Raw genomic sequence first — 26,022 nt, forward strand, 5'->3', positions numbered from 1 at the left:
TGTTTAGAATTAGAGAGGAAACTATCCTTCCCTGTCGGACTTCTGGGTACTTTTGTTGTTACTTTCAGTGTGATGATAGGCATGAAAACTGAGCAAGAGTAAATGCATTAATGACAGACCGGATGCAATTTACTTCTCTTGGCCACGTCGCAAAACTGTGATGGTCACCCATCCCTGCTGATGCAGGCATTGCTGCCAGCACTCCTGTACCAGCCAAAAGTTCTGAACATATGACTCTGCTCTGGGGAAATAAAAGTAGCAGCTCCACTTCCTTCATGAATTATGTCCCAGCCTTTTTCAGAGCAAAAGATACTGCTCACCACTCCTTGGTCCACTTATCTCTCTATTGCTTAGGGAAAGTAACTTGAATTCTTTACCTTCTAATGAATCAAAACCAAACTGTTATTCCCACTCTCACTGGAGGAACAGGCATCACGAAGAGTCTGATGACTGAAGACAAGGGGTTTTTTTACCTGTGATAAAGTCCAAGTAAGAAATGACGCAAGTTTCCCTTCTAGTTTGCAGAGTCTGCAGACATAGTAGCCAACTTCTTATTTTCAAACTGAGCACATATGATATAAAAAGCATCAAGGTACCGGGACAATTATCATGCAATTCTAAAGATACAAATTTTGCAGTCACTTTAGAGGAGAACAGTGTTTTTAGTCTTATTCTTTAAACGTTTAATAGTAATCCTATTTTATGCATATTAATTTTAAGTCATAAAGAGATTTGCAAGGGTATTGATTTCATTGGGAGTTAAGGGCTAAATATCTTTATTTGGAGCCACAGCCTTCATCCTATTAAATCTCTACATTTATTGTGTGCACACAAATCATTATAAAACAGGCATTATTCAAGAAAGAACTCAATAGCAAGAGAAAAGCCCAATTAACAAGGAATTCAATGCAATTATGGAGGTTCAGAAGTTGCCTGGGGTTGTGTTTGCCTGCAAATCATTGGGGAAAGATGAAAAGGGAAGAGTTTGTTTCATCCCCCCTTCCAAAGTATTTTTTTTCACTTCAGGTCTACATTATTAATTTTTAAAAGCTGAAGTATCAGGACTTCTACAAAGTCACAGGTTAGGAACAAAGATGCCATGAACTGGGTTTCTAGGGGATCCTTATTTTGCAACACAGTCATCAATGCCGGGGTTATCCCTATCAATAGCTAAAAGCAACAGACTGGAGCTCTTGTCTATAGCTCTTGGATGTTTATACATAATTAAACTGGCTTTTCTGACCCTAGTCTGTAGACATTAAAGTCAGGTCAGCACAAACAGTCCTGGAATGTACATTATAATGCCTAAACTTCTTACATCCACTTCCACACCCATTTATGGGAAAAAAGAAAAAAGGACTAAGAATGGAGAGCCAACAGAAATGGACGCTGGTTAATTAAAGTCAGGCTTTTAAAAGTATTAGAACCTGCCTTATTTTATTATTACAGACTCAAGTCTTTCTATAAAAAAATGCCACCGTAAATCCTCCAGCTAACAATGTAAAGTCAACGGATAAAAGAAATCTGTAAGTTTATATACCCGTTAAAAAAAGTTGTGGAAAGAGGAGGATCACAGTTGAATACCTCTGTGATAGCATTGAGACATTTCAGGACAGCATATATTTCTTTACACAGTGTTTTTATGGCCTTTTTGTGTGCAATATTGCAATGGGCTTCATACATCTTCTTACACCAGCAAAATACTGGGCCGGTTACAAACACAACAACGAATATGTTCAATGAACTTTGAGAGCTGCACATTCCTACTTTTCAGCATGCAACTGCTTTATCCCTTGTGGCAGCTACCCACAGCTTTCCAGCTAGGAATCAGGCTTCTGTTCTCAAGGTGAATTCAGATATATTAAGATACATCACTCTTGGAAGGATGATGCTTATTTTCACAGTTTTTATCCCTAACATTTTCCTAGAAAGCAACCAGCTGAACCTAGCAAGGGTTTCCAGGGTGACCCCAACGGCCCCAAGACACTTATGGCTCTACTCAGCATGCAGTGACACAAGGTAGACATACTGGTCCCTCCATCTCAGTCCTCCTGGGAGGGATAGCAGCCTGTACATACACTGCCAAGACTGAAGGAAAGATACACAGTTTGAGATGGACCTTAACCTGGCTGTACAAACTAATGTCCCATGAAATAGAAATATGGTTGCAAAAAGTGAAGGATGCTCAGGCTTTGCAACAGGTGAGGTAGGGCCAGAGTTGAACTCTACCAACAGTCAGAAACAACTCCATCTAGGTGGGTGTGGACACAACCCTCACTGTGGCAGCTCCTGAGGGCCTTTGAGAGACCATCAACACCCCAACACCGAAGTCCTATCTAAATAAATTAATTTTGCTCATCAGGAAAAGCTCTGCAAACCTACCTATGCTGTTTACAGTGAAAGTAATGCAACCAACATGCAAGAGTTTGCACCATCCAAGCGGGACACACAACTGAATGACAGTAGGTTTGTCAGACAAGACAGTTCTGACCCCATCAGGGATCAGAACAACAAAATAAAAGTTATATTACAGATGCAGAACTCAACAGTATAAAATAATCTAAAAAAGTGTTAATTAACAATTTTATTTTGTTTCCATTTTTTTAAAAAAACAAACGTACACATTCCAGGAGGAAAAGACTTCTAATATTGGAGATGGTAATAAATGCATGCATAAAGAGTTAACAGAATCCTCTAAATAGTATTGAAAATGCTGACACTCTTTGAATTTTAATGTCTTAAAAAAATCCCCTTTTTGTAATGTATATTTCCAGCTGAACAGGGCCACTCTGAAAACACTGAAAAGTCATATTTAATGCAGAAAACCTTGAAGAAGTCACCTACCAGTACTTCAGATACCACTAAAACCGGACTGGATAATTTTGTGGTGAAAAAAATGTTCATAGAATTTTCTGCATTTGAAGAAAGTACATAAGTATGAGAAGAATCAAACTCTTTCTCATGTGTTGGTGTGACCAAAGACAAACCACATAGAGGGATTTTCTTTATATGGATTTTTGTGGGGTTTTTTTATAATTTTTATTTTGTGGACAGTTGTGTCTCAGAAGCATTATACAGAAAAATTAAACATTTTATTAAATGAATTTGAGACCTTCAAGGTCCTTGCAAATGTTGAGAGATTTGGGAGTGAGAACTTAACACTTCTTTCCCCAGATCTATTCTACTTTGTAAGGCTTCAGGTTCACTTCACTTCTCAAATTAGGGGTGAAACTAGACTCAAATATTGGGTCTGCTAATTGCAGTCAGGTTCCTACAACAATACACAAGCAATCCAGTTTACCAACACAAAGCCTCTATAAATGTTTTTGTTTTATAGCAGTAGTTTCACTCACTGCTAAAAAGAAAGGACAGTCTTTTAAGTAAAAGTCTTTTTTCCTCCTAAACTACTTAAAACAGGATTAATTTTAACATACTTACTAGGGGTTGGATTGTGCTGTAAGCCCATTATAGCAGAAAAAGAGATGTAAAACCTCCACTGCATCTGGAGGAGGATCAGAAGACACACCCACATCTCCCACACAGCCACTGTCCCCTGCAGCTCACTCCCGTGGCAGGTACTTTGTGGGGAACCATCCCCGAAACCACCATCTTTATTCCTCTTCAGAAGGCAAAAGCAGATTTCTGTTTTCCTGTTGTCCCCTGCAGCTTTTTAAGAATTCAAAGTGTCTCCCTACGGAGAAGAAATTCCACATCCATGTCCAGATGCTAGCAAAAGGTAAAGACATTCTAGAGGCTTGTTCCAGACAAGTACAGCATGATGCTTCACACTGTTTTGCTGCTGTTTGTAAAACCTTACCATGAACTCACCCCTGTCTTACACACCAGAACATTAAAACTCAGTGACGTGCTACACTTAGAGTCCATGCAGCACAAAGCTGAATGCACTGTTGAATACCAAATACCACGCAGGAATTGTAGCTCAAAACCTGATCTCAGATACCTCACTATAGGTGTAGAGTAACTCCATTAAACCATAAACCAGAAAAAACCAAAACACATACCCCTCACCCCTGTCTCATTACATTACTATTTCTTTTTTATTAAAAAAAAAAAAAGAACAGTAAGCATTACATTATTTATTTATCCAGTCGAGTAACTTGTTTAAGATTTTCAGCATTATTTAGGCTGAGCTTTGTAATTTGTCTTGTAACATCCTTTACTATACCACATGAATGGAAAGCTGCATTTCAAAGAACTGCAAAGCCACAAGTTACATAACAACCGCTGTAAAGTGGAATCTGCTTTAATTCATAATAGGTATAATTAGTATAATAGAAATTAATTACAGTATATTTCAGTGCATCTCTAAAACACTCCAGATGTTTTACGCTTTCAATACTTCATTTGTATTTAGTTAAATTCTTCTTAAATAAGGTTTGTAGAGGAACAGTACATAGACCTGATAGCTAAACACCAAATTGCTCATTTTTTCACTAGTGTGACTAAACAGGAGAAAATTATATTCTATTTGCTGCTCACCCCCTCAAACAAGTCAAACAAAAACCTCAGCTAACAAATCTATCCAAATATAGTGTTATACAGGAGGTGGGATGAGATGATATATCACTCTGTACTTTGTTTTTTTCCCTGTGAAACTGCATGGTCTTAGCAAAATAAAGAAAAGAAAACCACAAAACAAAGAAAAAACTCAAATTCTGGAGATTCTCAAAGATATTATTTGAATACTTCACCTTCCAAATCCAGTCAGAAACACTCTGTACTTACATTTTGCCCTAAAGATTATCCTCTACCTTAAACCTTTGACATCTGTTCCTAGATAAATTCCAGTTTTTCCCAGTACAGCTTCAGCATTCCCGCTGCTTACCCTATTGTTGACTGCCTCATCCCTCAGTATTTTTCCACATAAGTCACATCCCCCACCCACAACTATTTTTACATCAGGAACCTGTTGCCTGCACGGCCAAACACTTACCTACAATGCATTTTGCACTACCATGACTAAGAAAAGAGCTGTGGTTTTGTCGCCCATGTGAGCCCAGCTCGCTGCTCGCAGCCAGCCCGGGGTCTCCTCCTGGGGCCCAACACAGACAACTGGAGCTGGTGGAATTTACAGCACCGCCGTGACCTCTGCCTTTAACCTTGAAAAAGCTTCGTTATCTCTAGAGCACCCTTCTTCCCTCTGGTAACACAGACAGATTCCTTTCAGAGGCTTTTCAGCTGGAGAGAAGTATTTCAGTAATTATTCTTCTTCTGACAATTCTAATACAGAAATCTCACACAAAACGTTTGCTGCAAACTATAAATACTCTGATTTCTGATGTTTCTGTGATCTCCCCTGTCTGCACAACTTCATCCACAACACTGGTCTTTCACTAGTCAAATACAATAAATTGACATATGTATTCCAGTGATCACTACTGTCACTCTCTCCCACTTCTCCAACATATTCTCCCTCTCCTTTTCCAACCTCCAAGGTATGTCTTGAGTTATGTAGCCTATCAGGAAAAAAATCCTTCTGTTATATCCTATTGCCTCATTTTCTTCCATTTTTTATTCCTGTTCCTGTATGCCTGACTTCCATGAAAAACCATCAGTTCTAGAAATATCCCTTCTTACAAAGTACTTGCTTGTGTTGCTCCTCCACTTACTCCTCTCTTAATGGAGCATTTGATAAGAGTTTTCTCTTGTTCCCTGGCATCTCCTTGGACCAGGAAATTCAATTGTTTTCTACTTAGGTCATGTCCACCCACAGCACAAAGAACTGTCTTCCACTAAGAAATGTCTCTAAGTGCAGTTCAGTACATTGCTGATCTTTCCATCCTCTTAGGTGCATTGGTTCCATGTCTTCCAAGCTATTAAGTCCTTGGTGTATGGGTACAGCATATACACATTCCAGCCTAAACAGTGCTCTGAGGTACTTAGACAAGCTTTATTACTGAATAATCCAAGCACTTAACAAGCTTTAGGTATTTATCCCCCCAACAGCCCTGTAAGAGATCCCTATTTTTACCTGATGGGGAACTGAGGCATAGGAAAACTACTTATGCTACTTAATGGCAGGATATCTGCGACAACTCAGGAACCAAAGCTGTGCCTCTGATAACCCAGACTAGAATGCTAATCTAAAGACTATTCCTCCTACTTCCTGAATGATAAGGGTTCAGCAAATCCTATGTACGTGGATTTTTCCCCTGCTGCCCTTGGAATGATCTGTGCATAGATGAGTTATTTGGGCTGGCTTGAAGGCAAAGAAATGGAGCATCTTTTCCTCTCTGTTTACACCTTTAGCCAGACTCTGTTTAGCCATTCGTGTTTTACCGTATGCAGCACTTTTAATTTTAGTCTGTGATATAAAAATGGATGGGCCTATAGCTATTACTAGATGCAGTTAAAAAAAAAAAAAAAAAAAAAAACAAGAAAGAAAGAGGAAAAGAAAGGAACATGTTACATATGGTTTCTGTGCAGAATTCTGATGCAACAGTGAAATCTCTACTATTTTCAGTATCATCTTCTTTCCTTGGGAAATCACAGCCCATCACAGCATACTGATCAGCACCCTTTGTCAAAGCTTTCATCAAATAAGGAGGAAAAATGTCAAAATTCTAAGCATTGTTCTATTCAGGATGATGATATCCACTTTCTTTACTGAAGACTGGAATTTTCTCCAGGCACCGAACAGTTCTTGAGTCTGTTTAAATGAGATAGCTCTACTATCACATGAAGAAATACTGCCTACACAGAGACAGCAGCCAGAGGTAGCTAGTCCCTATGACTTTGCCAGTGTAACTCCTCAGATACAAAGTTATTACAAATTATTACCTGTATCAGACAGGTAAGTCTGCTGAGGTGAGGGGCAGGGAAAGGGGAAAAAAGAGTCAAAGGTAATAAAGACAAACACTGTTTGCAAATCATTTGCCTAGTCCAAACAAAATCATAAATAAAAATTATTTCCAGTAAACAGGTAGAACTTTGGGAATTAAAATAGTTTTTGTTCCTCATTAAACAAATTTTTTTTTTCCTAGGACCAAAACTATACAATCTCTGGGTCCAAGTTTATATGAATTTCAAAACAAAACAAATATTCTTTCTAAATAGTAGCAATTTTATTAAACAGGGCATCTGTTTCAAACTGAATACTTTCCACATCCCATGAATTGATGAAGTCAATCTAAGTCTACTTTTTATTCTCTAAGTTTCTCAAACTAAGATGAAAAGAACATCTGATGACGAGTAGTCCATTTAAGCAACTTAGACTACACCTATATTGCTTGTTATGTCCTTTTCCTATAGCAAAGTGTAGTTTGTGCTCAGGTGGAAATCTGAACATCTCTTATCTAGTTCACTTTATCATTTATAACCTACTAAGCAATATCAAGAATGTTGAAAATAGTAGCTTAAAATTATATCACAGAAACGGGAAGAAATGGCCAACTGTGTTCCTGGGAAGAAATAGCCAATTTTGTTCCTAACTCATTTAACATGATCATGAAACTTTTTTGTATTAAAGAATAAATACTATTGTAATGATCAAGGAAGACCATGTTTTGAGATTAATTCAGTTCTGTAAAACTTATAGTAGCAAATATTCTTTATGAGAAGCTATCAGCACACTACTGCTACCCTGGTGGGGACTTGCTATAATATAACAATGTACAGCCAACTCAGTTCTATCAACAGATGTTATCCCTTGTTTCCATGCACATATGTGAGTCACAATGTCCATTTATGTACAAGAGTAGATCTCGATGAAATTATCCCAATTTATGGATGTGTCCGAAGCTGGAGCTTTTAAACTGGGCCATACCGAATCTAAAGGGAAATCTCCCCCCCCAAAAAAAAACCCAAACAACAACAAGAAAAAAAAGACATTCAAAACAAGGCCCTGCATGCCATGAAGTCTGGCACAATCTTAATCCATAACAAGGCTATGAATGAGCACATGGCATTCTCAAGCACTACCACACTAACATTTAGTTTGATATATCTTACAGATGGCAGTATTTTGCCACAGCAGGGAGAAGGTCTTGGCAGGGAAGCACAGAAAACAATACACACTGAAGTTTTGAGAACTGGATTTTCAGAAACTGGCCTCCATGTTTGTGACATCTGAAGCTAGTCTGGAAATAAAGCCTTTAATTTCCTCTGTAGCTGTTGCCAAGAACACAAGGAAACCCTGAAAGGAAGAGGAGGAGATGAATGAAGCAGGATGTGGAAGGTAAGGATTCACAGCAGCAGCAGCAGGATGCTGTGGTGTCTTCCCATGGCTGATTGCATCCATGGGTCCACCTGCAAAATCTTAGATCACCAAAAGTAAAGCTTAACTACCAAAACCCCCTGACATATTTGTGGAGGGTAATGCTCCGGGGTACTCAACCTTGCAGCACTCACAAAGCCCTTCTATACAGCTTGCATCTTTGTGAATCACCATTAGCTTTCCATGATTTGTATTTACCTACAAAACCACCTCAGCATAGCAAAGGAAATTAAAAGATTGTGCTGCTCAAAACTAGACCTAATAAATAGCTGGACATCAGTTAGTAGAAACCTCTCCTTGCTTCCAGTGTGGCCAAATGTCACTGTAATGAAGAAATGTCTTCTGCATCACTCCACTGGGGATCTGGGACTGCAGGAGCAAGGTCAGGGACACGGGGCTGACAGGGTAGTGCAGAGCCATCAGTCTCCAACCTGCCCCTTCCCACAGCACCTACTGAGGTGAGCTGGGCCAAGCTGGGGATGGTGATCAGGGTCAAGAATGGCTCAGCCATCCCCGGTGGCCCTGGAGCTGGCCAGGAAGGCAGCCCCTGAGATGGGATGGGGTAGAGTTGGGGTCAGGGTGGTGCCCAGCTCAGCGGGGCCCAGGGCTGGGAAGGGTTGTGGTGTGTCAGTGCCAGGGCTGAAATGTAGCTTTGAAGAAGAGGGTGAGCCCTCCTCAGGTTTCTCACAGCTCCCCTCAGGACTGGACACCTATGCCCCCAGCCACGGAAGCCAAACATGATGTGGAAGTGGGGAAGGAATGTTCCCATGACCTTTATACGTATAATTTGTACTCATAGATACATATGCACAACATTCTACTGCCCTTCTGAGCATCCAGGCAGTGAGTAAACACATGGCCAACCTCACCAGGTCCACGTGGGATAGTGGTTGTTCACTCTCCTCTTCCAGTAGGAGGACTTACTCATAATACATTCCCACTCCTCCTGGAAAAGAGGAGCCAGAAGGCATGGTGAGTCACCACTGCCTCCCTGCAGTGCCCTCCGGATGCACCACTGTGCCTCATCATCCTCCACACAGGAGAACTGGTAAAATCCCACATGATTCACAGTCTCTCACTGAAAGCAACATTTACCATCCTGAAGAAAGAGGGCAACTGCGCACAGAAGGCTTTGCAGTTTGATGGGCAAGGCTCCTAGCAAACATAGGAACCAGGCCTCCAGCCTTCTGCGGTCTTCCTAGCAGTGCTCCTCGACATACTGACTAAAAGCTGCTGGTAGCCTGTAAGATATTGCAAGATAAACTCCAAAAATACTGTAGGATTTAAAAACAGAGAGAAGAAAACATATGCATATCCCTGCACATGCAAGCCAGCACACAAACAAGTGGGGAAAACAAACCTCATAAAAAAGCTTCCGAAGTTTTGCTTCATTTTTATCCGTTGGTAAATGAAAACCGCTGCAGTATTACTAAGAGGAAGGTCTCTGGTTTTTGTTCTCCAAAAGGTTCAGTAGCCCTTTCATTAAATAGGACTGGGAACCACTACTATAAAGCACTCATCACTGTAGCAGCAGAGATCCTCCTGAGTAAATTAGATCTGCACTGTACAGCACCGACTCAATTGAAAGGAGCTATTTGCTCTTCAACCCATTCTTTAATGTTTTTTTTTAAAAAATAGATTGTTGAAAGAATGCTTTATAATGATCATTCTGCTGCTGGTAGTGGAAATACTTTATCAACAGCAGCTCTGGAAGATGTGTTGGGAGTTAGTTTTTCATATGAGATACTCATTTACTGAGGATACTACTTTAGAAAGCCAGCTTGTCATTTCAAGCATTCATAGCATTTTTCTTTTCATTTTCTTGACCATTTTATGTTCAAATAAAACTGTTCAAATGATCTCCTCAGCTCCTAGGGTTTTTTTATGTCTTAGTTTATGTCTTTATCTTTTTATTCAGTTTCTCAGCTCCTGAAACAATAAACACTGCTGTTATCATAAGCAAGGTACTGCTACCATACATAAGCAATCTAGTCCTGCTTTCCTTGTGACATGTTCCAGGTTAAGGAAGGAAGCTAAAGGTTATACTAAAGCCACAAAACAATGGATTTTGTATCCTGGTTTTTCCGTCCTCAAGAGCTCTTCCAAACTGCCATTAGGCATACCTTCAGCTTCCAGCCTGTAAATCCAGAAGGTAAATGAGAAAAGCCACCATGAGCAGGGTGGCACACATCACATACTAGGCTATGCAGGTAACAAAGGGAAAAGCAGCTGCTACTTTTTTTGCAACACAATGCCAAAGTCTACCTTAAAAAACTGCCCAAAGCATATCAGAGATGGCTAAAATTCCAAGACTTTCTCCAACGAATTGCTCAATACCTTTTTCCTCAATCTGCACTAGTTGAGAGCTTTTTAAAAAATGAGCAAGCATGACTCATTTTTATGACCAATGCACCATTCGCAAAATGCTTTCCAACCAGATTGCAGTTCAAATAAGACATGTGTATTGTTGCAAAACAAAATATGCTGGCTGAACAGAATGTATTCATCTATATTAGTTTTTCTTTCTAAATCCAGCACACTGGGAGCTAAATTAATCTGCTGAGTGCTAAATTCATCTACTGAGAGCTACTGTAGATTCAGGGAAATGTTTTGAGTGCTGTAGCAAACAAGTCTCCCTCACTCAGGAGCCCTCTGTGGGCTGTGGGTGTTTTAACCATTTTGTCTGCTTCCAAGCAAGCGAGCAGCTGATAGATGAGGGAAATGCTCATTGATTTGCAGTGGCAGCACCACAGCCAATCAGCCCTGGAACAAGGCACAATCACGAATCTCTCCAACTATGCATATTTATATGCAGCTGTCGTACCTCCGAGTCTCCAGGGAATACCGAGTGCTTGTGTGGCCACCAACACACACTGTGCTATCCTGTAGCCTGCTCTCACTTAACTATGGTGGGGAAAGATGGAACAGATTTAAACACATTTCATTTTCCCTGGCTGGGCTACCCCAGCAAAGTACATGTCTAATATGAGTACTCTATACTCCCATAAATTCTTATTCCAGAGGCATTTTCAAAGGGCCAAATCATTTAAAAGAAACAAACATCTTGAAAGAATGTGTTTTCAGTAGTGTAGGCTGAGCTACAACAATACAGTAACAGAGACAAGCATCTTACCAACAGTGTCAGTATTGAGGAAAGGGTAAGAGAAAGAACCTTCCCTTGTGCCAGCCACAGTGGCTGTGCACGGGCAGCAGCCAGGGGTGCTAGACCTGTCTTGTGAATGTAACTCCTCCGCTCAGAGATGGGGGACAGGGGTTTGGAAGAGTGATGTGGGGTTTTCCTTTCGGCTTGGCAAACTGTAAGACTTTGAAAACATAACCAAAAAGGGAGAGGTCTGTGGAGCTGAAAGAGAGAAGTCTGAGCAGAAACACAAATAGAGAAATGGCCTCATGAAGGAGAAAACGCAGCGATCTGGCACTTGGTGGGAGGTTACTGAAGTAAATGCACTGAGGGTTCAGAGGAGACTGGCTAATCTATTTAATGGTCAAACCATTAGTTGTCTACTGAAGGAGAATGACATTTAAAGTTGTTTCTCACAGTGTACGGGCACACAAAGCTTCTGCTGACTTGTATCAGAAGAAAGACAATAATGGAACCCAAACTATGCACCATCCAAAAGGAGCTGAAACAAAGCCTACAGCTTCCATGTACAGGTGAGTTTGCCTGCCTGCGGTCAGGCTCCTCACAGCTGGGCTCACTGGCACATTTCCCTGTGGAAAGTCATCCTAGGACCTCACTTGGGGTTTTTACACAGAAAACTAGCCCTCTCAAGCTGGACCTTGCTGTTCAAGCAAAGCCATGCTTGCAAACAAGGGTGGCACACAAAAGGCTGAAATCCAAAACCATTACAATCCAAAGCCATAAATAAAATTCATGTTTATATATATTCCTAAAATATCTTCACTGAGTTGCCAGGAATACTTGCATTTGCTACTGCCTTGCAAGCAAGCCTTGATAAGACATGAAAGGGGGAAAAGAAAAGGATAGAGTATTTACAATTGAAAAAAAGACTACAATTGGGTTTTATTTATTGTGGCAATTACATATAAGTTTAACTCCTACTATGAAATTATTCTCATATTTTCAGTTCCAAGGAACAATAGAAAAAGGCTACCACTAAATGCCAAAAAAGAAACCTACATACAGTAGATATATGCTAAATAAAACTGCTAATCTGAGAAAGATTGTTACAGAAATCTACATCATTATAAGATCAAACTCCAAGCGGTATTGTATCAAATTGATGAAAATCTTGTATGGATCAGGAAATGAAGCAAATGGACCTATTTTATGTTCAAGTTTATTACTGAAAATGGGTTTTACGATTTGCTGTGCATAGTTAAAGTGCTACCCAGACAAATTACAGCTGCTCTTTTAACCTGAACATAAGATGGCACAGTTCCAGCCAATCTAAAGTATGGTTTCTAGGCAGGATGTCAAATCTCAGCCCCCTGGGTTCCAGAATGATGGATTGAACCTTGAAAGTTGCAGCAGAGCAGCATATGTGATTTCTGTACTGTATTTTGATCACTCATGAATATATTAAAGCATGTCCATGCATGCTATTCAAAGCTTTGGTTTATTGCTTTAAACTATCATTAACAAAAAAGAAAAATTAGCACTTCTTTTCCAAAGGTAAACAAACACATAATAAAAATGTAATGCTAATTTAAAGGTAAAAGAACTGGTTATAAATTTGTGGGTTTTTTTGCTTTGTTCACTGAAGAAAGCTATTAGATAATAATGCAATGAAAGGACACCATTTTAGAAGCCAGATCTCCTCACAAAACTATTGGCATATGATGCCTACACATTAAAAAAAAAAAAAAAAAAAAAGAAAAAAAAAAAAAAGAAAAAAAAGAAGTCATGAGTTTTTGCATTATCAACTGATGCAAGTACATAACAACGTTTTTTAAAACAGTTTTTGGCATGCAAACACACTGTCCAAATGTTAGACATCAGACACACTTCTCCACCTGTTCATTCAGATGCTCCAAATGTTGTTATACTTCCATTTCCTTAATTTATTTTCCTCTCTTTTGTGTTCCTTTTCCCTTCAAGAATGCTTCCCCTACAAAATTATAATTAATCCAAGGAAAGATATCCCTCAAAATGCCCTTTGGAAAGCTGGGGGAAGGTGGAGGATACTAATATCACATGTGGAGGCTATTGCAGTGTTGACCTGGACTGTGTGCTCGAGGAGAGGCTCCTGTGACAGGCACAGTCTCCTGCTGGAGGGCTCTGGGCTCAGACCCTGAACACCATCACAGCACAAGAAATAAACATGTTAGCAACATCATCATATTGCACACTGAACCCTACTGAAGTCTGTAGCTGTTCAAGATGCACATAAATGCACACTGTAGAGTTTTTGGAATCAGGGACAGAGCACAGTTCCTACAAGACTAGGGCAGCTTTGAGAGGAACTCGCTTTTAATAGAAGTAAAGACAAAAAAAAAAAATTAAGGAGTGGAAAGTCAACATACAGCAATTTAATGAATGATTTGTGCAACTCTGCACTGTTTTAAAAGCTCCTAATTTACATACTTTTCAGCTAGTTAATGTCTGCCTCCAGGACATGGTTTTAAACACTGTATTAACACTGTGACTTTTCTGCTTTTTCAACTTCTATGGTTTTACTCTTCAGAATCCCCTTGTTTATGATGACAATATAAAATACTTTAACTTGTAATTTAGTAACAGTTACCAAATTCTAGGTCAAGGTTGGCTTTGAATATACCTGAAAACATATTATCTATATATTTTACATCACGTAGTACAATTTCAGAATCTGGTTAGTTTGCATTTCTGTAAGACTGTTAGTTTAAAATCACATTTTTAAAGTTTTTAAAGTTATTACATTGGAAAAGACCATAGTATAGACTCAGACAGAAGACTGAGAGAGGGAGGCACCTCTGGAGATTTGCTGGGCCAACCCAGCTCAGAGGAGGCTCAGCCAGAACAGGTTGCTGTGTCCAGCTGGGTTTTCAATATCTCCAAGGATGGAGAATCCACAGCCTCTCTGAACATCCTGCTTCCTTGCTGGCCACACCCAGAGTAAAAAGTTCTGCTTTTTTCAAATCATCGTTAAACAGAATTGCTGTCATCTTTTCACTGAATGCCACTGAGCCTGGCTCCATCTTCTATACTGCATCACACTAGTTCTGTATAGACATCATGCACATAATGTGTTGTATTTAAACACAAGAAACTAAAGTGGCCAAAGTTCATTAGCTTACAAACATGTCTTCCCATCTTTCCAATTACTTTTTAGCACGCAGTTGAGGGCATGACACCAAGAACAACAAAATAAGATGTTCTAACTTAAAAAGAAAGATGGCAGAAATCCTTGTTATCTTAGTGTCCTGGTCTTTGCTCATAAGCATGTACAGAGAAACCAGAAATAACTGGGTGAAATTCACTTTAGATCCTCAGGGTTTAAATATACCAGATTTTTTTGGTGAGTTTCAAAGGAAATTAAGCGCTGAGATTTCTTTGAAACCTAAGGCATTTCAGGTGTGAAAAGCAAACCCTTTAGGTTTTCGTTTGTTCTTCAAACAACACCATGGACTACAAAATAGGTTTAAAAATTTGACTGTATTTAAAGTTTCTAACATCTTCTTTGTCACTACTGAACTTTTCATAATAAAGGCTATGAAGAAACACCTTCTTAAATTGGAAGTATAATTACACTGAAGTTAAAAGGAAGTTTCAATTTCAAAATTAATCCAATACATGTTTTTAATAAAGGTGTGGAAAATTAAGAATGTGACTGTTAGACATTACGTAGAATTTGCAGCCTTTTGAAAATTTGTATTTTTGAAATTTAATTGATTCCATATGCAAAAAAAGGTGGCTACCAAACAAGCTGCAGCATCACTAAGAGTTCACCTTTTTATTAATATCCTAACTCTATGTATGTTGCAGACTATAAATAAATTTACCAACAGAGTTAGATAAAGCTAATTAACTAGCTGTAACATTTGACATAAGGATCACAATAGTTAATTGATTGTACTCTATATCAAAAATAAGTCTGAATGAAATCTAATGTAAGCTGATGCTGCTCTTGGCCAAACTCCTTCAGTCAGTGAATCACCATGAACAAATGACCTCAAGAGTTCCCCAATAGTATGAATTTGTTTTTTGTTTGTAATTGGATCATTTGGTATTTTAACTGGCCAGTTTTCCAGGCTTATGATCCTACACTTTATCATCCTTATGCTTAATTTGGTGCCAATTGCTGAACACTTCTTTCTTAGTTATTTCATTCTTTGATTCTGGAAAAGCTGGGAGAACTGAAGACTTGTTTACTAAAAGTTAAAGCAAAGAGGACACAACAACAGCAAATCCTCCAAACTGCTTTTACAGGAATTCTGGAAAACAAAAACAAATAAAACAAACAAAAAACTACATACCTTTCTGCCTGTGCCATCATCAGAAAGTCTACTGGGCAAGGTACAAGCTGCAGAGGTTGGATCCCTCTCTGATACAGGTACAGGGACCACGAACATCTCAGTCCAAGCCTGGGCAATGGAGCAGTGAGGAGAATGCTCCAGGCCTCGGCCAAGACAAGTCAAACAGGCAGCTTTCTCCTCTGCCTGCCACAGATTCTGATTCAGGATATTACTCACCACCCCCAGCAATGAAATTTTGACTCCACTGAAGTCAATGGCAAAACACTTGTTCATCAGGGCCAAAATTTTGCCTGAGTTTATTACTGACTTTATAGCAGTGACAAAATCTGATATCCTATTTCCAAACTCCTAAGACACCAGCTGCCTTCCTGTTTAGGATCACACGTTACCATAATGTTTTTCCAATTATTAAATAGATATTTGTAGCCATAAAAAGGAAACCAAAGAAGAAATAAAAAGGAAAGCAAAAACAAAATAAAGGACTATTGCTAACATTTAGCAGATATGCTCTAAGTACAATAAATGAATTTTCCGATGTAAAAGCACCAGTTTATTACCAAAATACTTCTTTCCTTTGGATGGAAACTAAGTTCTCTTTTGTCTTTTCTTCCTTTATATTTTTTTTGGTTACTATTCATTATCATTAAATTTCCTGTAATTAAAACTGCTGAATTAAAAACACATGGCTGCTTGTGAAGCCAATGCTTCACAACATACTGACATCCCAGAACCATGTTTAGCCAAGAAAAAGCTGATCAGCTTTCATTATTGCTACAGGATTTATTGAAACTTAGTACAGCTACAAGCTCTATCTACTGCCCTATCACACAGTACCTGTACCTGTGAGTTTAAGCACTGCACAACTTAAAAGTCTTCTTACAGAGCATGACATTTTAATGTAAAAATCCAGTTCCCAAAATGTGTGCTGATTTGACTTCTGAGAGCCCAAATAATAAGTTCGGGATATCCATTATTTTAAACTAACTCAGAAACACTCACTTTTATGAGATAAAATCAAGGAAACACCACTGAAACAATACATTTCTAGACCTCACTGGCCCAATAATTTTCCAAGAATACAGTTTACCTGCCACTTCCACATTTTTATGTGGTTTGCTTTGTCATTTTACAATTGTAGTTTATAATGCATTATTCACCCCAACCTGCACCTGTCAGAGTTTTTTTTTGGCTTCACCTTCTACCTGCGGAACTAGAGAAAAATTGCTTCTTTAAGTAACTTTTTAACATCACAGTAATTAAATACTAGATAATTCTTTTCAAGTAATATGACAGCTGCTTTCAAAGGAACGGGGAGAACCATTGCACAGAGAGAGATGCTGCCTAAAGATCCTGAAAATACCTGTGCTCACAGTTCTGGTGTGGCCAACTTGCTGTGCAATTCCATTCCTCAACTACACAAGGGCACTTCAGACCATGTCTGCTTTTCACATCCAGTCCTATCCTCTGATATGTAGGAGGATATATATTATCTGGATGGCATTTAGAGAAATGCATTACAGCAGGTTTTGCAGGATGCCATTTGTGTATTCATAACGAGCAGAAAAAAAACAGGAATGAACTCTTAAGTACTGTGTGAAGAGCAAAGGGCAATCCTTTCAATACAATCTCCTTTTCAACTCTCATTTTACGTGCTTGGCTTATTTTTTGAAATACACAAAAATGGCAGGTTTTGCATCCTTATGATGAGTACTGTATGTGTAAAAGCACAAGCCAACTTCTATATTTATACTCATCTTTCAGATGCAATATTGACATTTTCTTAGATTATAATAAAAGCTGTAATGACTTCAGAGTTGGTCTCCAGGAATAAATCTGACTAAAATATGTGTCGAAATACATAAATGAGAATTTTGCAATGTACAAACTTTCAGCAAATATCATCAGGCAGTATGTTCACTGTGACACAGAACTTGTTCCTTCCAGTGTAAAACACAGGGGAAGGATCATTGTTTGGAGTCACTCTCCATAATTAAAAAGCAAGGCAAATTTCAAAGCATGACAAGACTATGCAACACTTCAACTCTTGAAGAAGAGAGAGAGGTGGGAATTTTGAAATTTGCTGCAGGCCAGTTATGAGAATCCTCCTTTAATTTTCCTCAAGCTTAATAACACACATTACAAGAGTTCAAAACAAAGGGTGATAATTTTTCTATAGCTCAGCTTCCTGTACCTAACTTACCTCATTTAAGAAGGCACATTTCCATGCCCAACAACGGATAGAGAGGGGCTCTTCCAAAGGGAAGTTCCAATTGCCTCTTTTTCTGAGCTGTCTTTTAACATCAGATTGTGGAAATATTCCCCAAACTCTGCAAGAATGGGTGCCCAAGAACCATAACACAAAATAAAGGATTCTAATGAGTGATTATTAATTTCTATTTCTATCTGCCTCCACTGAGGGCACAGTAAGTAGACTTTTAATCCTAGAAACTGCAGGAAATTCTTCAAAAGCTATAACTGAACTATACAAGTAAGGAATTAACTCAAACTGTTGGAAAATACTGTGCTACATGGGTAAAGGCAGACCCAGCTGAGCTAAACCACTGCATTGTAAGGAAAACTGACAAGGATCTCATTTAATTACCTGCATAAATATGAACTTGAAATAACTTAATTGAGCAAAAGAACCTTATGACAGGATGTCACTTTTTTTTTTTTTAAACACGAAAATCAAAGCTATGCCTCAAAACCAGTATTAGCAAAAGCTTTGCAAAAGCAACAATAAAAGATCAGTAAACAAAGAGAGAAGTGCCCAGTGAATGGGTGATGCAAAGGTTACCCTCTGTTTCCAAGGAAAAAGAGGCAGGAGCACCACTGGGAATGAGCAATAGGAAGGGGTTGAGCAGAACTGACTAAGATGAAAGTAGAAGCGACTCTGGGACAAAACTGAGATACCTCAATGGGGTATTACAGTGAGCACTAGAGAGTTTCAAAATTCAGAAAAGCAACTTCCTGACTGGTTTTCAAAATGAAGATGTGGCCAATGGAAGTAATCCAGGTGTGATACCCCAACAGATTTCTAGTGTGATGGGCCTATACCGTTGAATTTTAAGTACACAGTCCTTTTGGAGAAAGAGTTCTAAGGAAAAACATAAAAGAGCGTATAGCAGCTAAACTAGTAAATGACAGAGGAAAACAGAAAAAAATCTAATGAAAAAAATATGGGAATCATACAAAGAAAACTTTTATTTCAGAACTGACTTCTTAATTTCAGACTGAATTCTATCTGCAAGTCAATTAGGATTTCTGCTTGCCTGCTGTTAATAAGGCGGTGAAAGTCACTTTGACACCACTTTTGTGCTCTCAGAGGTAAAGACTGAAGTGTTTGACTGTCAGTGAACCCAAATAAATGGAAACACATCCGTATAACAAGACCACTATTCCTTCCTAACTTCCCGAGTAACGCACTGGAAATGAATCCTTTTGACTTTACTCTGGTATGTTTTCCACCAGGGCATGGTGCACACAATCTTATATAGCCCATTTTGCTAAGTATTGTGATACCACATTAAACTGCTGAGAAGAGAACAGTTGTTACAGAATCAACAGAACAAAAATTTCAGAGTTTGTTTTCTTATTTTAACTGTGAGACTTTGGGTATGTATAGTTATCAAGAAGAAAAACAGAAATGAATGTGCATGAGCAGAAAATAAACAGAAAACTGCTGAATTAGTACTGTAATTCTGGGATAATGGGCCTGATGCCTCCCCTTCTGTTTTGTAAATATTTTTTCAAGTATTTCCTATAATTCCCATTGAAAGCTGATTTCCTGTTCTCAGTTATACACAAGATGGGCAATGAGGCACAAGGTAGAAAGTGACTTTGTTCTGGCTGAAAGGATGTTCTTTGAGATGACGCATGATTCACCCCAGGAGATTTTAAAAATGGTATCTGTGAAAGCAATACTGATGTTTAACTTGAGTTTGGGAGGGGGTGGGGCAGAAGAAGCATATTTGGGGTTCTAAGCACCAAACATCTTGTTTTATATTGTTTTCCAGAAATGCCACCTCACAGATGGAGTAGAGCAGCAGTCTCTCTTCTAATTTCATTCCCCAGTTGTTCTGGTCTGAGGGCTGTACATCATCAGTCTCCCATGCTGCCATAATCACTTTCTAGACTGTGTCATAGATTCCTCACTGCTTACTGGCTCATTACTCAGGAACACGTTCTAACAAATTATTTCAGTTTAAAACAGATTTTTCAACATACTCTTCTCAGATGGAATGTTGCGCTGGTTTATAACAGGCAAAATGTCAGGGACCACAGACATTTGATTTGGGTGTGCTCTGAAAACTTTGAAATCTTATCCAGGATTATCCACCTCCTTGTGGTGTCCCTTCCTCCTCCCTTTTTCATAACTTCAGGTCACAACAGACGCCTATTTGTTTCCTTTTCTGCTCCTGGATTTCTACAATCTCATCCTGTCTGACATCTATTGCAGAGATACTCTTGTGGAGTTTCCTTCAATTCCAACTGCAAGCTCAGATTTCTAAGTTCTGATTCCTTTGATACTAATCCTCTGTAGGATTTTGGGTTTTTTTTTTGGCAATAACAATTCTTCTCAACAGTTTCTTAATTTTTAAAAGGAATATAAAAATAAAAGTTTGCTACGGAAAAAAATAAATCAGTTGTTTTGTGCTCAAAAGATGAATAATACTTTGAATGAAACACAAGCCCACCACGGAAGGGCAGCAAAAAGACCAGATACTGTCTCATTCCTACATTGGCCCTATCATTATTTTGATCTCATTTGTCATCTTTGAGGTGTTCAAATAGAAGTTCTCAGCACCTCACCAGACCAACCACATACTAGAAAAGATCATGGTGCTGACAACGTCAAATTTGTTGTTCAAAACATCCAAAAAAACCCCTGTCTTAAATTCAGCAGTGAAATGTTGGAAAAACTCTGAGGAATCAAACAGTTTATGGAAGAAAACAGGTAACTCCTCTCTCCTCTACAACTTAAAATACTGTAGAAAGAGAAGTTTGTCTTGTACATGAAACTTCTAATGCATACAGTGATTTGTGGTTTGGGAATTTTTTCTTTATTTTTTTCCTTCTTTGTTTTCTTTTTTTTAATGAAACCCAAGGGACAGAAAATTTTTTACCTGAGAAGATAAAAAGAAAAATGAATTTTCAAAGTCCACACTACTCCAGCGGATTACACTACTTAAAATTCAGCAGGCACTGACTAGAAAACCTCTTTTCCTAGATTCTTCTTGACATACTCTGGTACTACTTTAAATTTGCATCGAGATGAATTTTACCAGACTTAACTCCAGCTATGAACTGGGAACCACCATGATCAGTTGGTCACCTTCTAATGTTACCCACATGTGTCTTTAACTGCAAAGGGTTTCATTTGCCTTTGAAAGCACTAGTTTTCAGTGCACACGTAGATTTTTATGCACAACTTCTACTCAGCAACCTCACAGTTCTTAGTATTTTTGGAAATAATATGCAAACCTGCTTCTACCTAAATTTACTTTCTAGAATCCTTGCCTTGCTGCCTTGCCCACATTCTTGCTATATTTTCAGACCACGTGGTCTTTACTCCACCATGAATTATATTCTTGTTTTACCTTAGCACCTTCTTCCTGTGCTTCACAGAGTTGGGGTTTCTTTTTTTTTTTTCACTTATTATTCAAAACACCACAAATTTTCTTCATTTTCTTCCAACACAATGAACATCTCCAATGCACCTTCTGCTCCCCTACTCCATCTATTTTTGTTGATGTTTTCTACTTGCTCTAACAGACTTGGTTTGGATGTCCAGGTATATTTTGTCCTCATCCTATGTTTGCTTTCCAATTGGAGAGTTTCCTGGCAGACAAGGACTGTAAATTTGCTTTGTAGAGCACAGAGCCAAACAGACAGGACTTAATGAGTAAGATACCTGGTTGCTTAGGAGAAACAGGTGTTATTCACCATGTTATGAGACATACCCTGCCCTAAAAACTCTCCAGTTCACATCAAAAGAGAAAATCTGAACATTACTTCTAACACTCTTGACAAAAAATTATCTATTTACCTATGATATCAATACCTTTGATGGTATTTGATGCATTTCTCAGTGTCCCATATCCACCATATTTTAAAGAAGATATAGTAGCCTATTGCAGCTTTAAGTAACACAAGACAACTTTGCAGTTTACATTTTTTATCAGGGATTTGTCATTTGCCTGTTCTCAAACCTTATTCATAGTATGTTACTGGATCCATTGGCAAAACACAGACTCCATGTACTCATCTTTTATGTACAAAAGGATTTGTTTAGCATTAGACACACATTCTCAGCATTGTACATGTCTGTTTCATTTAGTGGTAAGAAAAGGCTAAAGTAAAATCCAAACAAAATTACCACAATGTTTCAAATCCCAATTTATCTTCAGCTATTCTGTAAGTACAGAATCTTCCCATAGGCACTTTCTTAGCCATTTAGGAAGCTGCCATGCTGAAGCTGAAATACTTGTAACTTGTTTGGGTTTTGGTTTTTGGGTTTTGAGTTGTATTTTCTTTTTTTTTTTCATCCATCCACAATTTACTAGTAAGCACTCCCCTTTATTTAAGCTTTTCTGAAGTGGGACTTTCCCCCTGCATTTTCAGCAGCGCACTTCAGATGCCTGTGGAAACAAAGGATGGAGAAAAATGGAGCACAGAGAATCTGCTCCTGGACCAAGAGCTTCAGGAAGGTTGTTCCTTGTTATTTCAGAAAGCAGTGCAGGTATTCAGACAGTGCACTAGGAAATACAGTTCAAAATAGGAGCAATGATAAAGGCTGAAGAGACTTCTTTTACCAAATGCCACCCACTAAAGTAGGTCTTGCCATACAAATCAGTTTGTCAGACATGAGAAGTTATCATAATGAAAGAAATTTTTTTCTGACCAACTCTTTACGAGTTTAACAACAAGAATCACTGTGCATAAATTCCCTCTGAAATGTTAGACAACTCTGTCTGTTGGGATGGGCTGGGGTGAAGTAATAGGACAATGTGGGGAATCATGGAGAGAATGGAAAGACAGACTGAACACAAGGGATCCTCTAGTCCACCACGTTTCCAAAAAGCAGCACCAGCTATTCTTATCCTTCCTAAGATACTTGGCTAGTTACTCCATTCGACATTCCTTGTAAATTAGACCTTCAAGATCTCTGATTATCATCACTATACTCTACCTCCTTCTTGCTGTACAGTGCCCAAAACGGGATATCACACTCCAGACTACCAGCACAGCCACAGCTAAGCAGGGAGTGTCTGTCAACAGCAACTGCACTCTCTGCACAGACATACATTTTAACTGAACTACCGACAGAGAAACCCATGTCCTGTTTCTAAATAACTAAAGCTCTCCTCTCAGAGATTTCCAATGTCTCTTTAATCATCTGAACTTGGAAGCCAGTTCTAACTGTGTTGCATCACAGAAAAATTAAGATAATATTTAGAACGTATTTGCTCTTTCAAAGCTCTAGTAGTTGAATGAGCACAGATCAGAAACAATCTCAGCTCTGAAGCACTTGATTAGCAAACAACAGAAACAGTCATGCAAGACAGGTGAGGACAGGATACATTTGTCTTCAGTGTTAGTGTCACAACTGATGACCCTGTACAAGAATAGAAGGCACAGTGCTCATATTTCTTGCTGCAAGCAGATATTCCCTCATAAGAATCTTAAAAAGCGAGGGTATAATCAGTTTGAATGACAACCCTATTAAGAGCTGTGCCTTTAAGCCTTCCTTAAACATCACTGAAACATTTCAACAGGATGACATTAGGAAACAGCAAAATACTAAGGGATTTCAGCCCAGTTAAATGGAAGGTTGATGCTGGGAGAAGGCAAGTGAACCAGAGTCACACAGCTGGACAATAGGATATGGAGACTCCTTGGAGGCCACCTTTGGTTTCCCAAGGACTCTGTCTTGCTTGCTCAAAGCACCTAGTCACGCTGCTTTGGCTACAGACATGTCCTGCACAGGTTTCCTAGCTGCTGGGGAAAATCCCAGAGGAGATGAAAGCTCAGGGCAACAATTTCTGCATGGTTGTATTCAAGATTATTTGTAGTGTAATGACATGTGTGCAGGTCTCAAGTAGTATATTTATAATGCTGTAACACATACTGGCCTTGAGTAAATCACTAAGCACACACGTTTTGGTGGGTTTTTACTTATTTACATGAGTATATGAGGCTTATCCACAGCCAAAACCTTCAAACTAGATTTTCCATATATTTTTGCTATCACCTACTTCATTCTCTCAAAGAATGAACTTGAAAACTCACAGCTTAAATTGATAATTTGTTAATGTTTCACATTTTACAAAACCACAAGCACAATGATTAAAGGAGTGCAAAATATATGTTTGTCACATGATACAGTTAGTAGGAAATATTTGAGACATATTTGCTTCAAAAAAAAGGGGCCAGTTCATTAGAAACAAAGTTACTTGCAAGGAAATGTGCCAATTCATTTGTCATTTAAAAAGGCAGAGAGTGTTTTAAAATTGCTCAAATATTCTATTTAGATATTTTCAAGGCGAAAAAGTTCTGGTTTAAAGTTCAAAACTATCCTTTTGGGTTTCTTTCCCTAAAGACTAATATAGGCATGTAGAAAAACAAATCAAAATGAAATATTTCAAACATATTGATATATTTCACTTGATCTGATTCGCCTTATCCCAACATTTATTTATAAAATAAAATGTATTTTATCTTTTTTTTTAAATTCTTGACACACATGATAATTATTTCTATCTTCATGTTCTGTAAAGTCATTTCATTAAAATATCTGAAGAATATTTTAGTAATATTTTGAATCTATCTTTTTTTCTTACTCCTGAATTCTTTCATCATTAGGGATATCTATTTTAAAAAATAGTCTTAATATTAAAGAGTTCTCCTTTTTCAGTAGCTTACTCTTCCCAAGGCCTTAGTCAATGATTTCTAACATTATAGACTATATTCTTATAGCAACTAATTGTGAAGCCACAGCCAGAAGTCTTTAATTCAAGGTGAAGAATAGATATCTGGGAGACATAAGAAATGCTGGCAATGATTCTGATTTACAAGAAAGTATTAAATCAACAACCCAAAAGCCCAAGACAGAAAAGCAAATTGTTCTAGAGATAAAATGCAGCATCAGACTGGTATTTTTAGCTTTTTTTTTCTCTGTGAAACAGGGAAACTTGTTGAATCTGGAACACTCCCAAAACCAAGGACATAGATGTTCACAAGAGGAAGCCCTTGCAAAATTGCCAATAAACAGGAGTAATGGTGCCATATATATGTAACAGTTTCTCCACTCACAGTCATCAGCCCACTGGCTTATAAACCTGTACTCAATGTTTGGCAGAAGTTTGTACCACAGGAGGGTATTGCCTCATCTGTTTGAAGTACACTGGACAGGTTTGTTGCACTCAGGGGGAGATACAACCTTGGTGGGTTGTCTTCTGCACCTATCAGTCAAGGAAAGATCTTTGCCTTCTTCATGTCCCTTGTTGCCCAGCCCCAAAGAGCTTTTTGACATCTCCCCCAGTCAGGTCAGCATTTTACTTTTCAACTAATAAGAATATGTTTAATTAACAAGCACACAAAATTCTGCAGTTACCAAGGATGCAACTCCCTAATATTTAAATAATCTCTTTTTTTCAGCAAGCTACTTACTTTGTTTAACCCATTTGAGCTGCTGTGGGAACTGACCCTTTGTACAAAATGTTTTTGTACAAACTGTGAGCAAGGTTGTGGGTCTGGCCAGGGCTGGTCTCTGATGTGAGTAGCCAGTTCAGGGGAGTGACCACTAACAAGTATTAATCGCAATCAAACTGTGAGTTAAGTGTATAGGTAGTGTTCAGTTTGCACATTTTCACATCCGAATGTCTGTACTTTCGTAGTCATTTCTAAGTTTGGTGTAAAATGACATTTTGCCAGAAAAATACCCACACTTATAACAGTTCGGTGCTAAAATCCTACCTCCTGGGCAAACAGTGATTTAAATGTGATTAATATTAAATGTATGCACATGTGTTAGTAAATACAGCCTTGTAAAACAGTCACTGGAAGCACGAATTTGAAGTCTTTATGTCAAGATAGAACATTTGTAATATAGAATAGCCATTACAACATAAGGGAAATAAAAAAAGAAAAGTCAGCTGTACTAGCAGCCAATATTGCTGAAATCAGCATTTTCATTATGAAGTTATTAATATCCTTCTTATTGATTATTATCCATTTCTTTGTATCATCAAGATGCTTCAGGCACAGAGCAGATGCAACTCCTTACACAGAAGAGTCCAACTACGTTGGACATCCCAAAAACTTTTGATTTTCTCAGTGTATTTCCC

The 26,022-nt window shown here is 38.4% G+C and overlaps 1 protein-coding gene across 17 annotated transcripts in view; it reads right to left on the bottom strand.

The window, feature by feature from the left end:
- The window catches only part of LOC116783156, a 288,803-nt gene that overhangs the window by 67,014 nt on the left and 195,767 nt on the right, over positions 1-26,022 (bottom strand). For 2 of the 17 annotated variants that reach the window (XR_004355495.1, XR_004355496.1), the window contains exon 5: positions 17,874-18,028. The exons of 14 other annotated variants lie outside the window; for them this stretch is intronic. The gene's annotated coding sequence lies outside the window, so the exon portion shown is untranslated. Of the gene's footprint in view, positions 1-17,873; positions 18,029-26,022 lie in introns of those variants that run through there. One more of the 17 variants, XR_004355504.1, reaches the window with a different exon arrangement.

The sequence above is a fragment of the Chiroxiphia lanceolata genome, chromosome 2 (assembly GCF_009829145.1).
Source record: "Chiroxiphia lanceolata isolate bChiLan1 chromosome 2, bChiLan1.pri, whole genome shotgun sequence".
NCBI classification, from domain to species: Eukaryota; Metazoa; Chordata; class Aves; order Passeriformes; family Pipridae; genus Chiroxiphia; species Chiroxiphia lanceolata.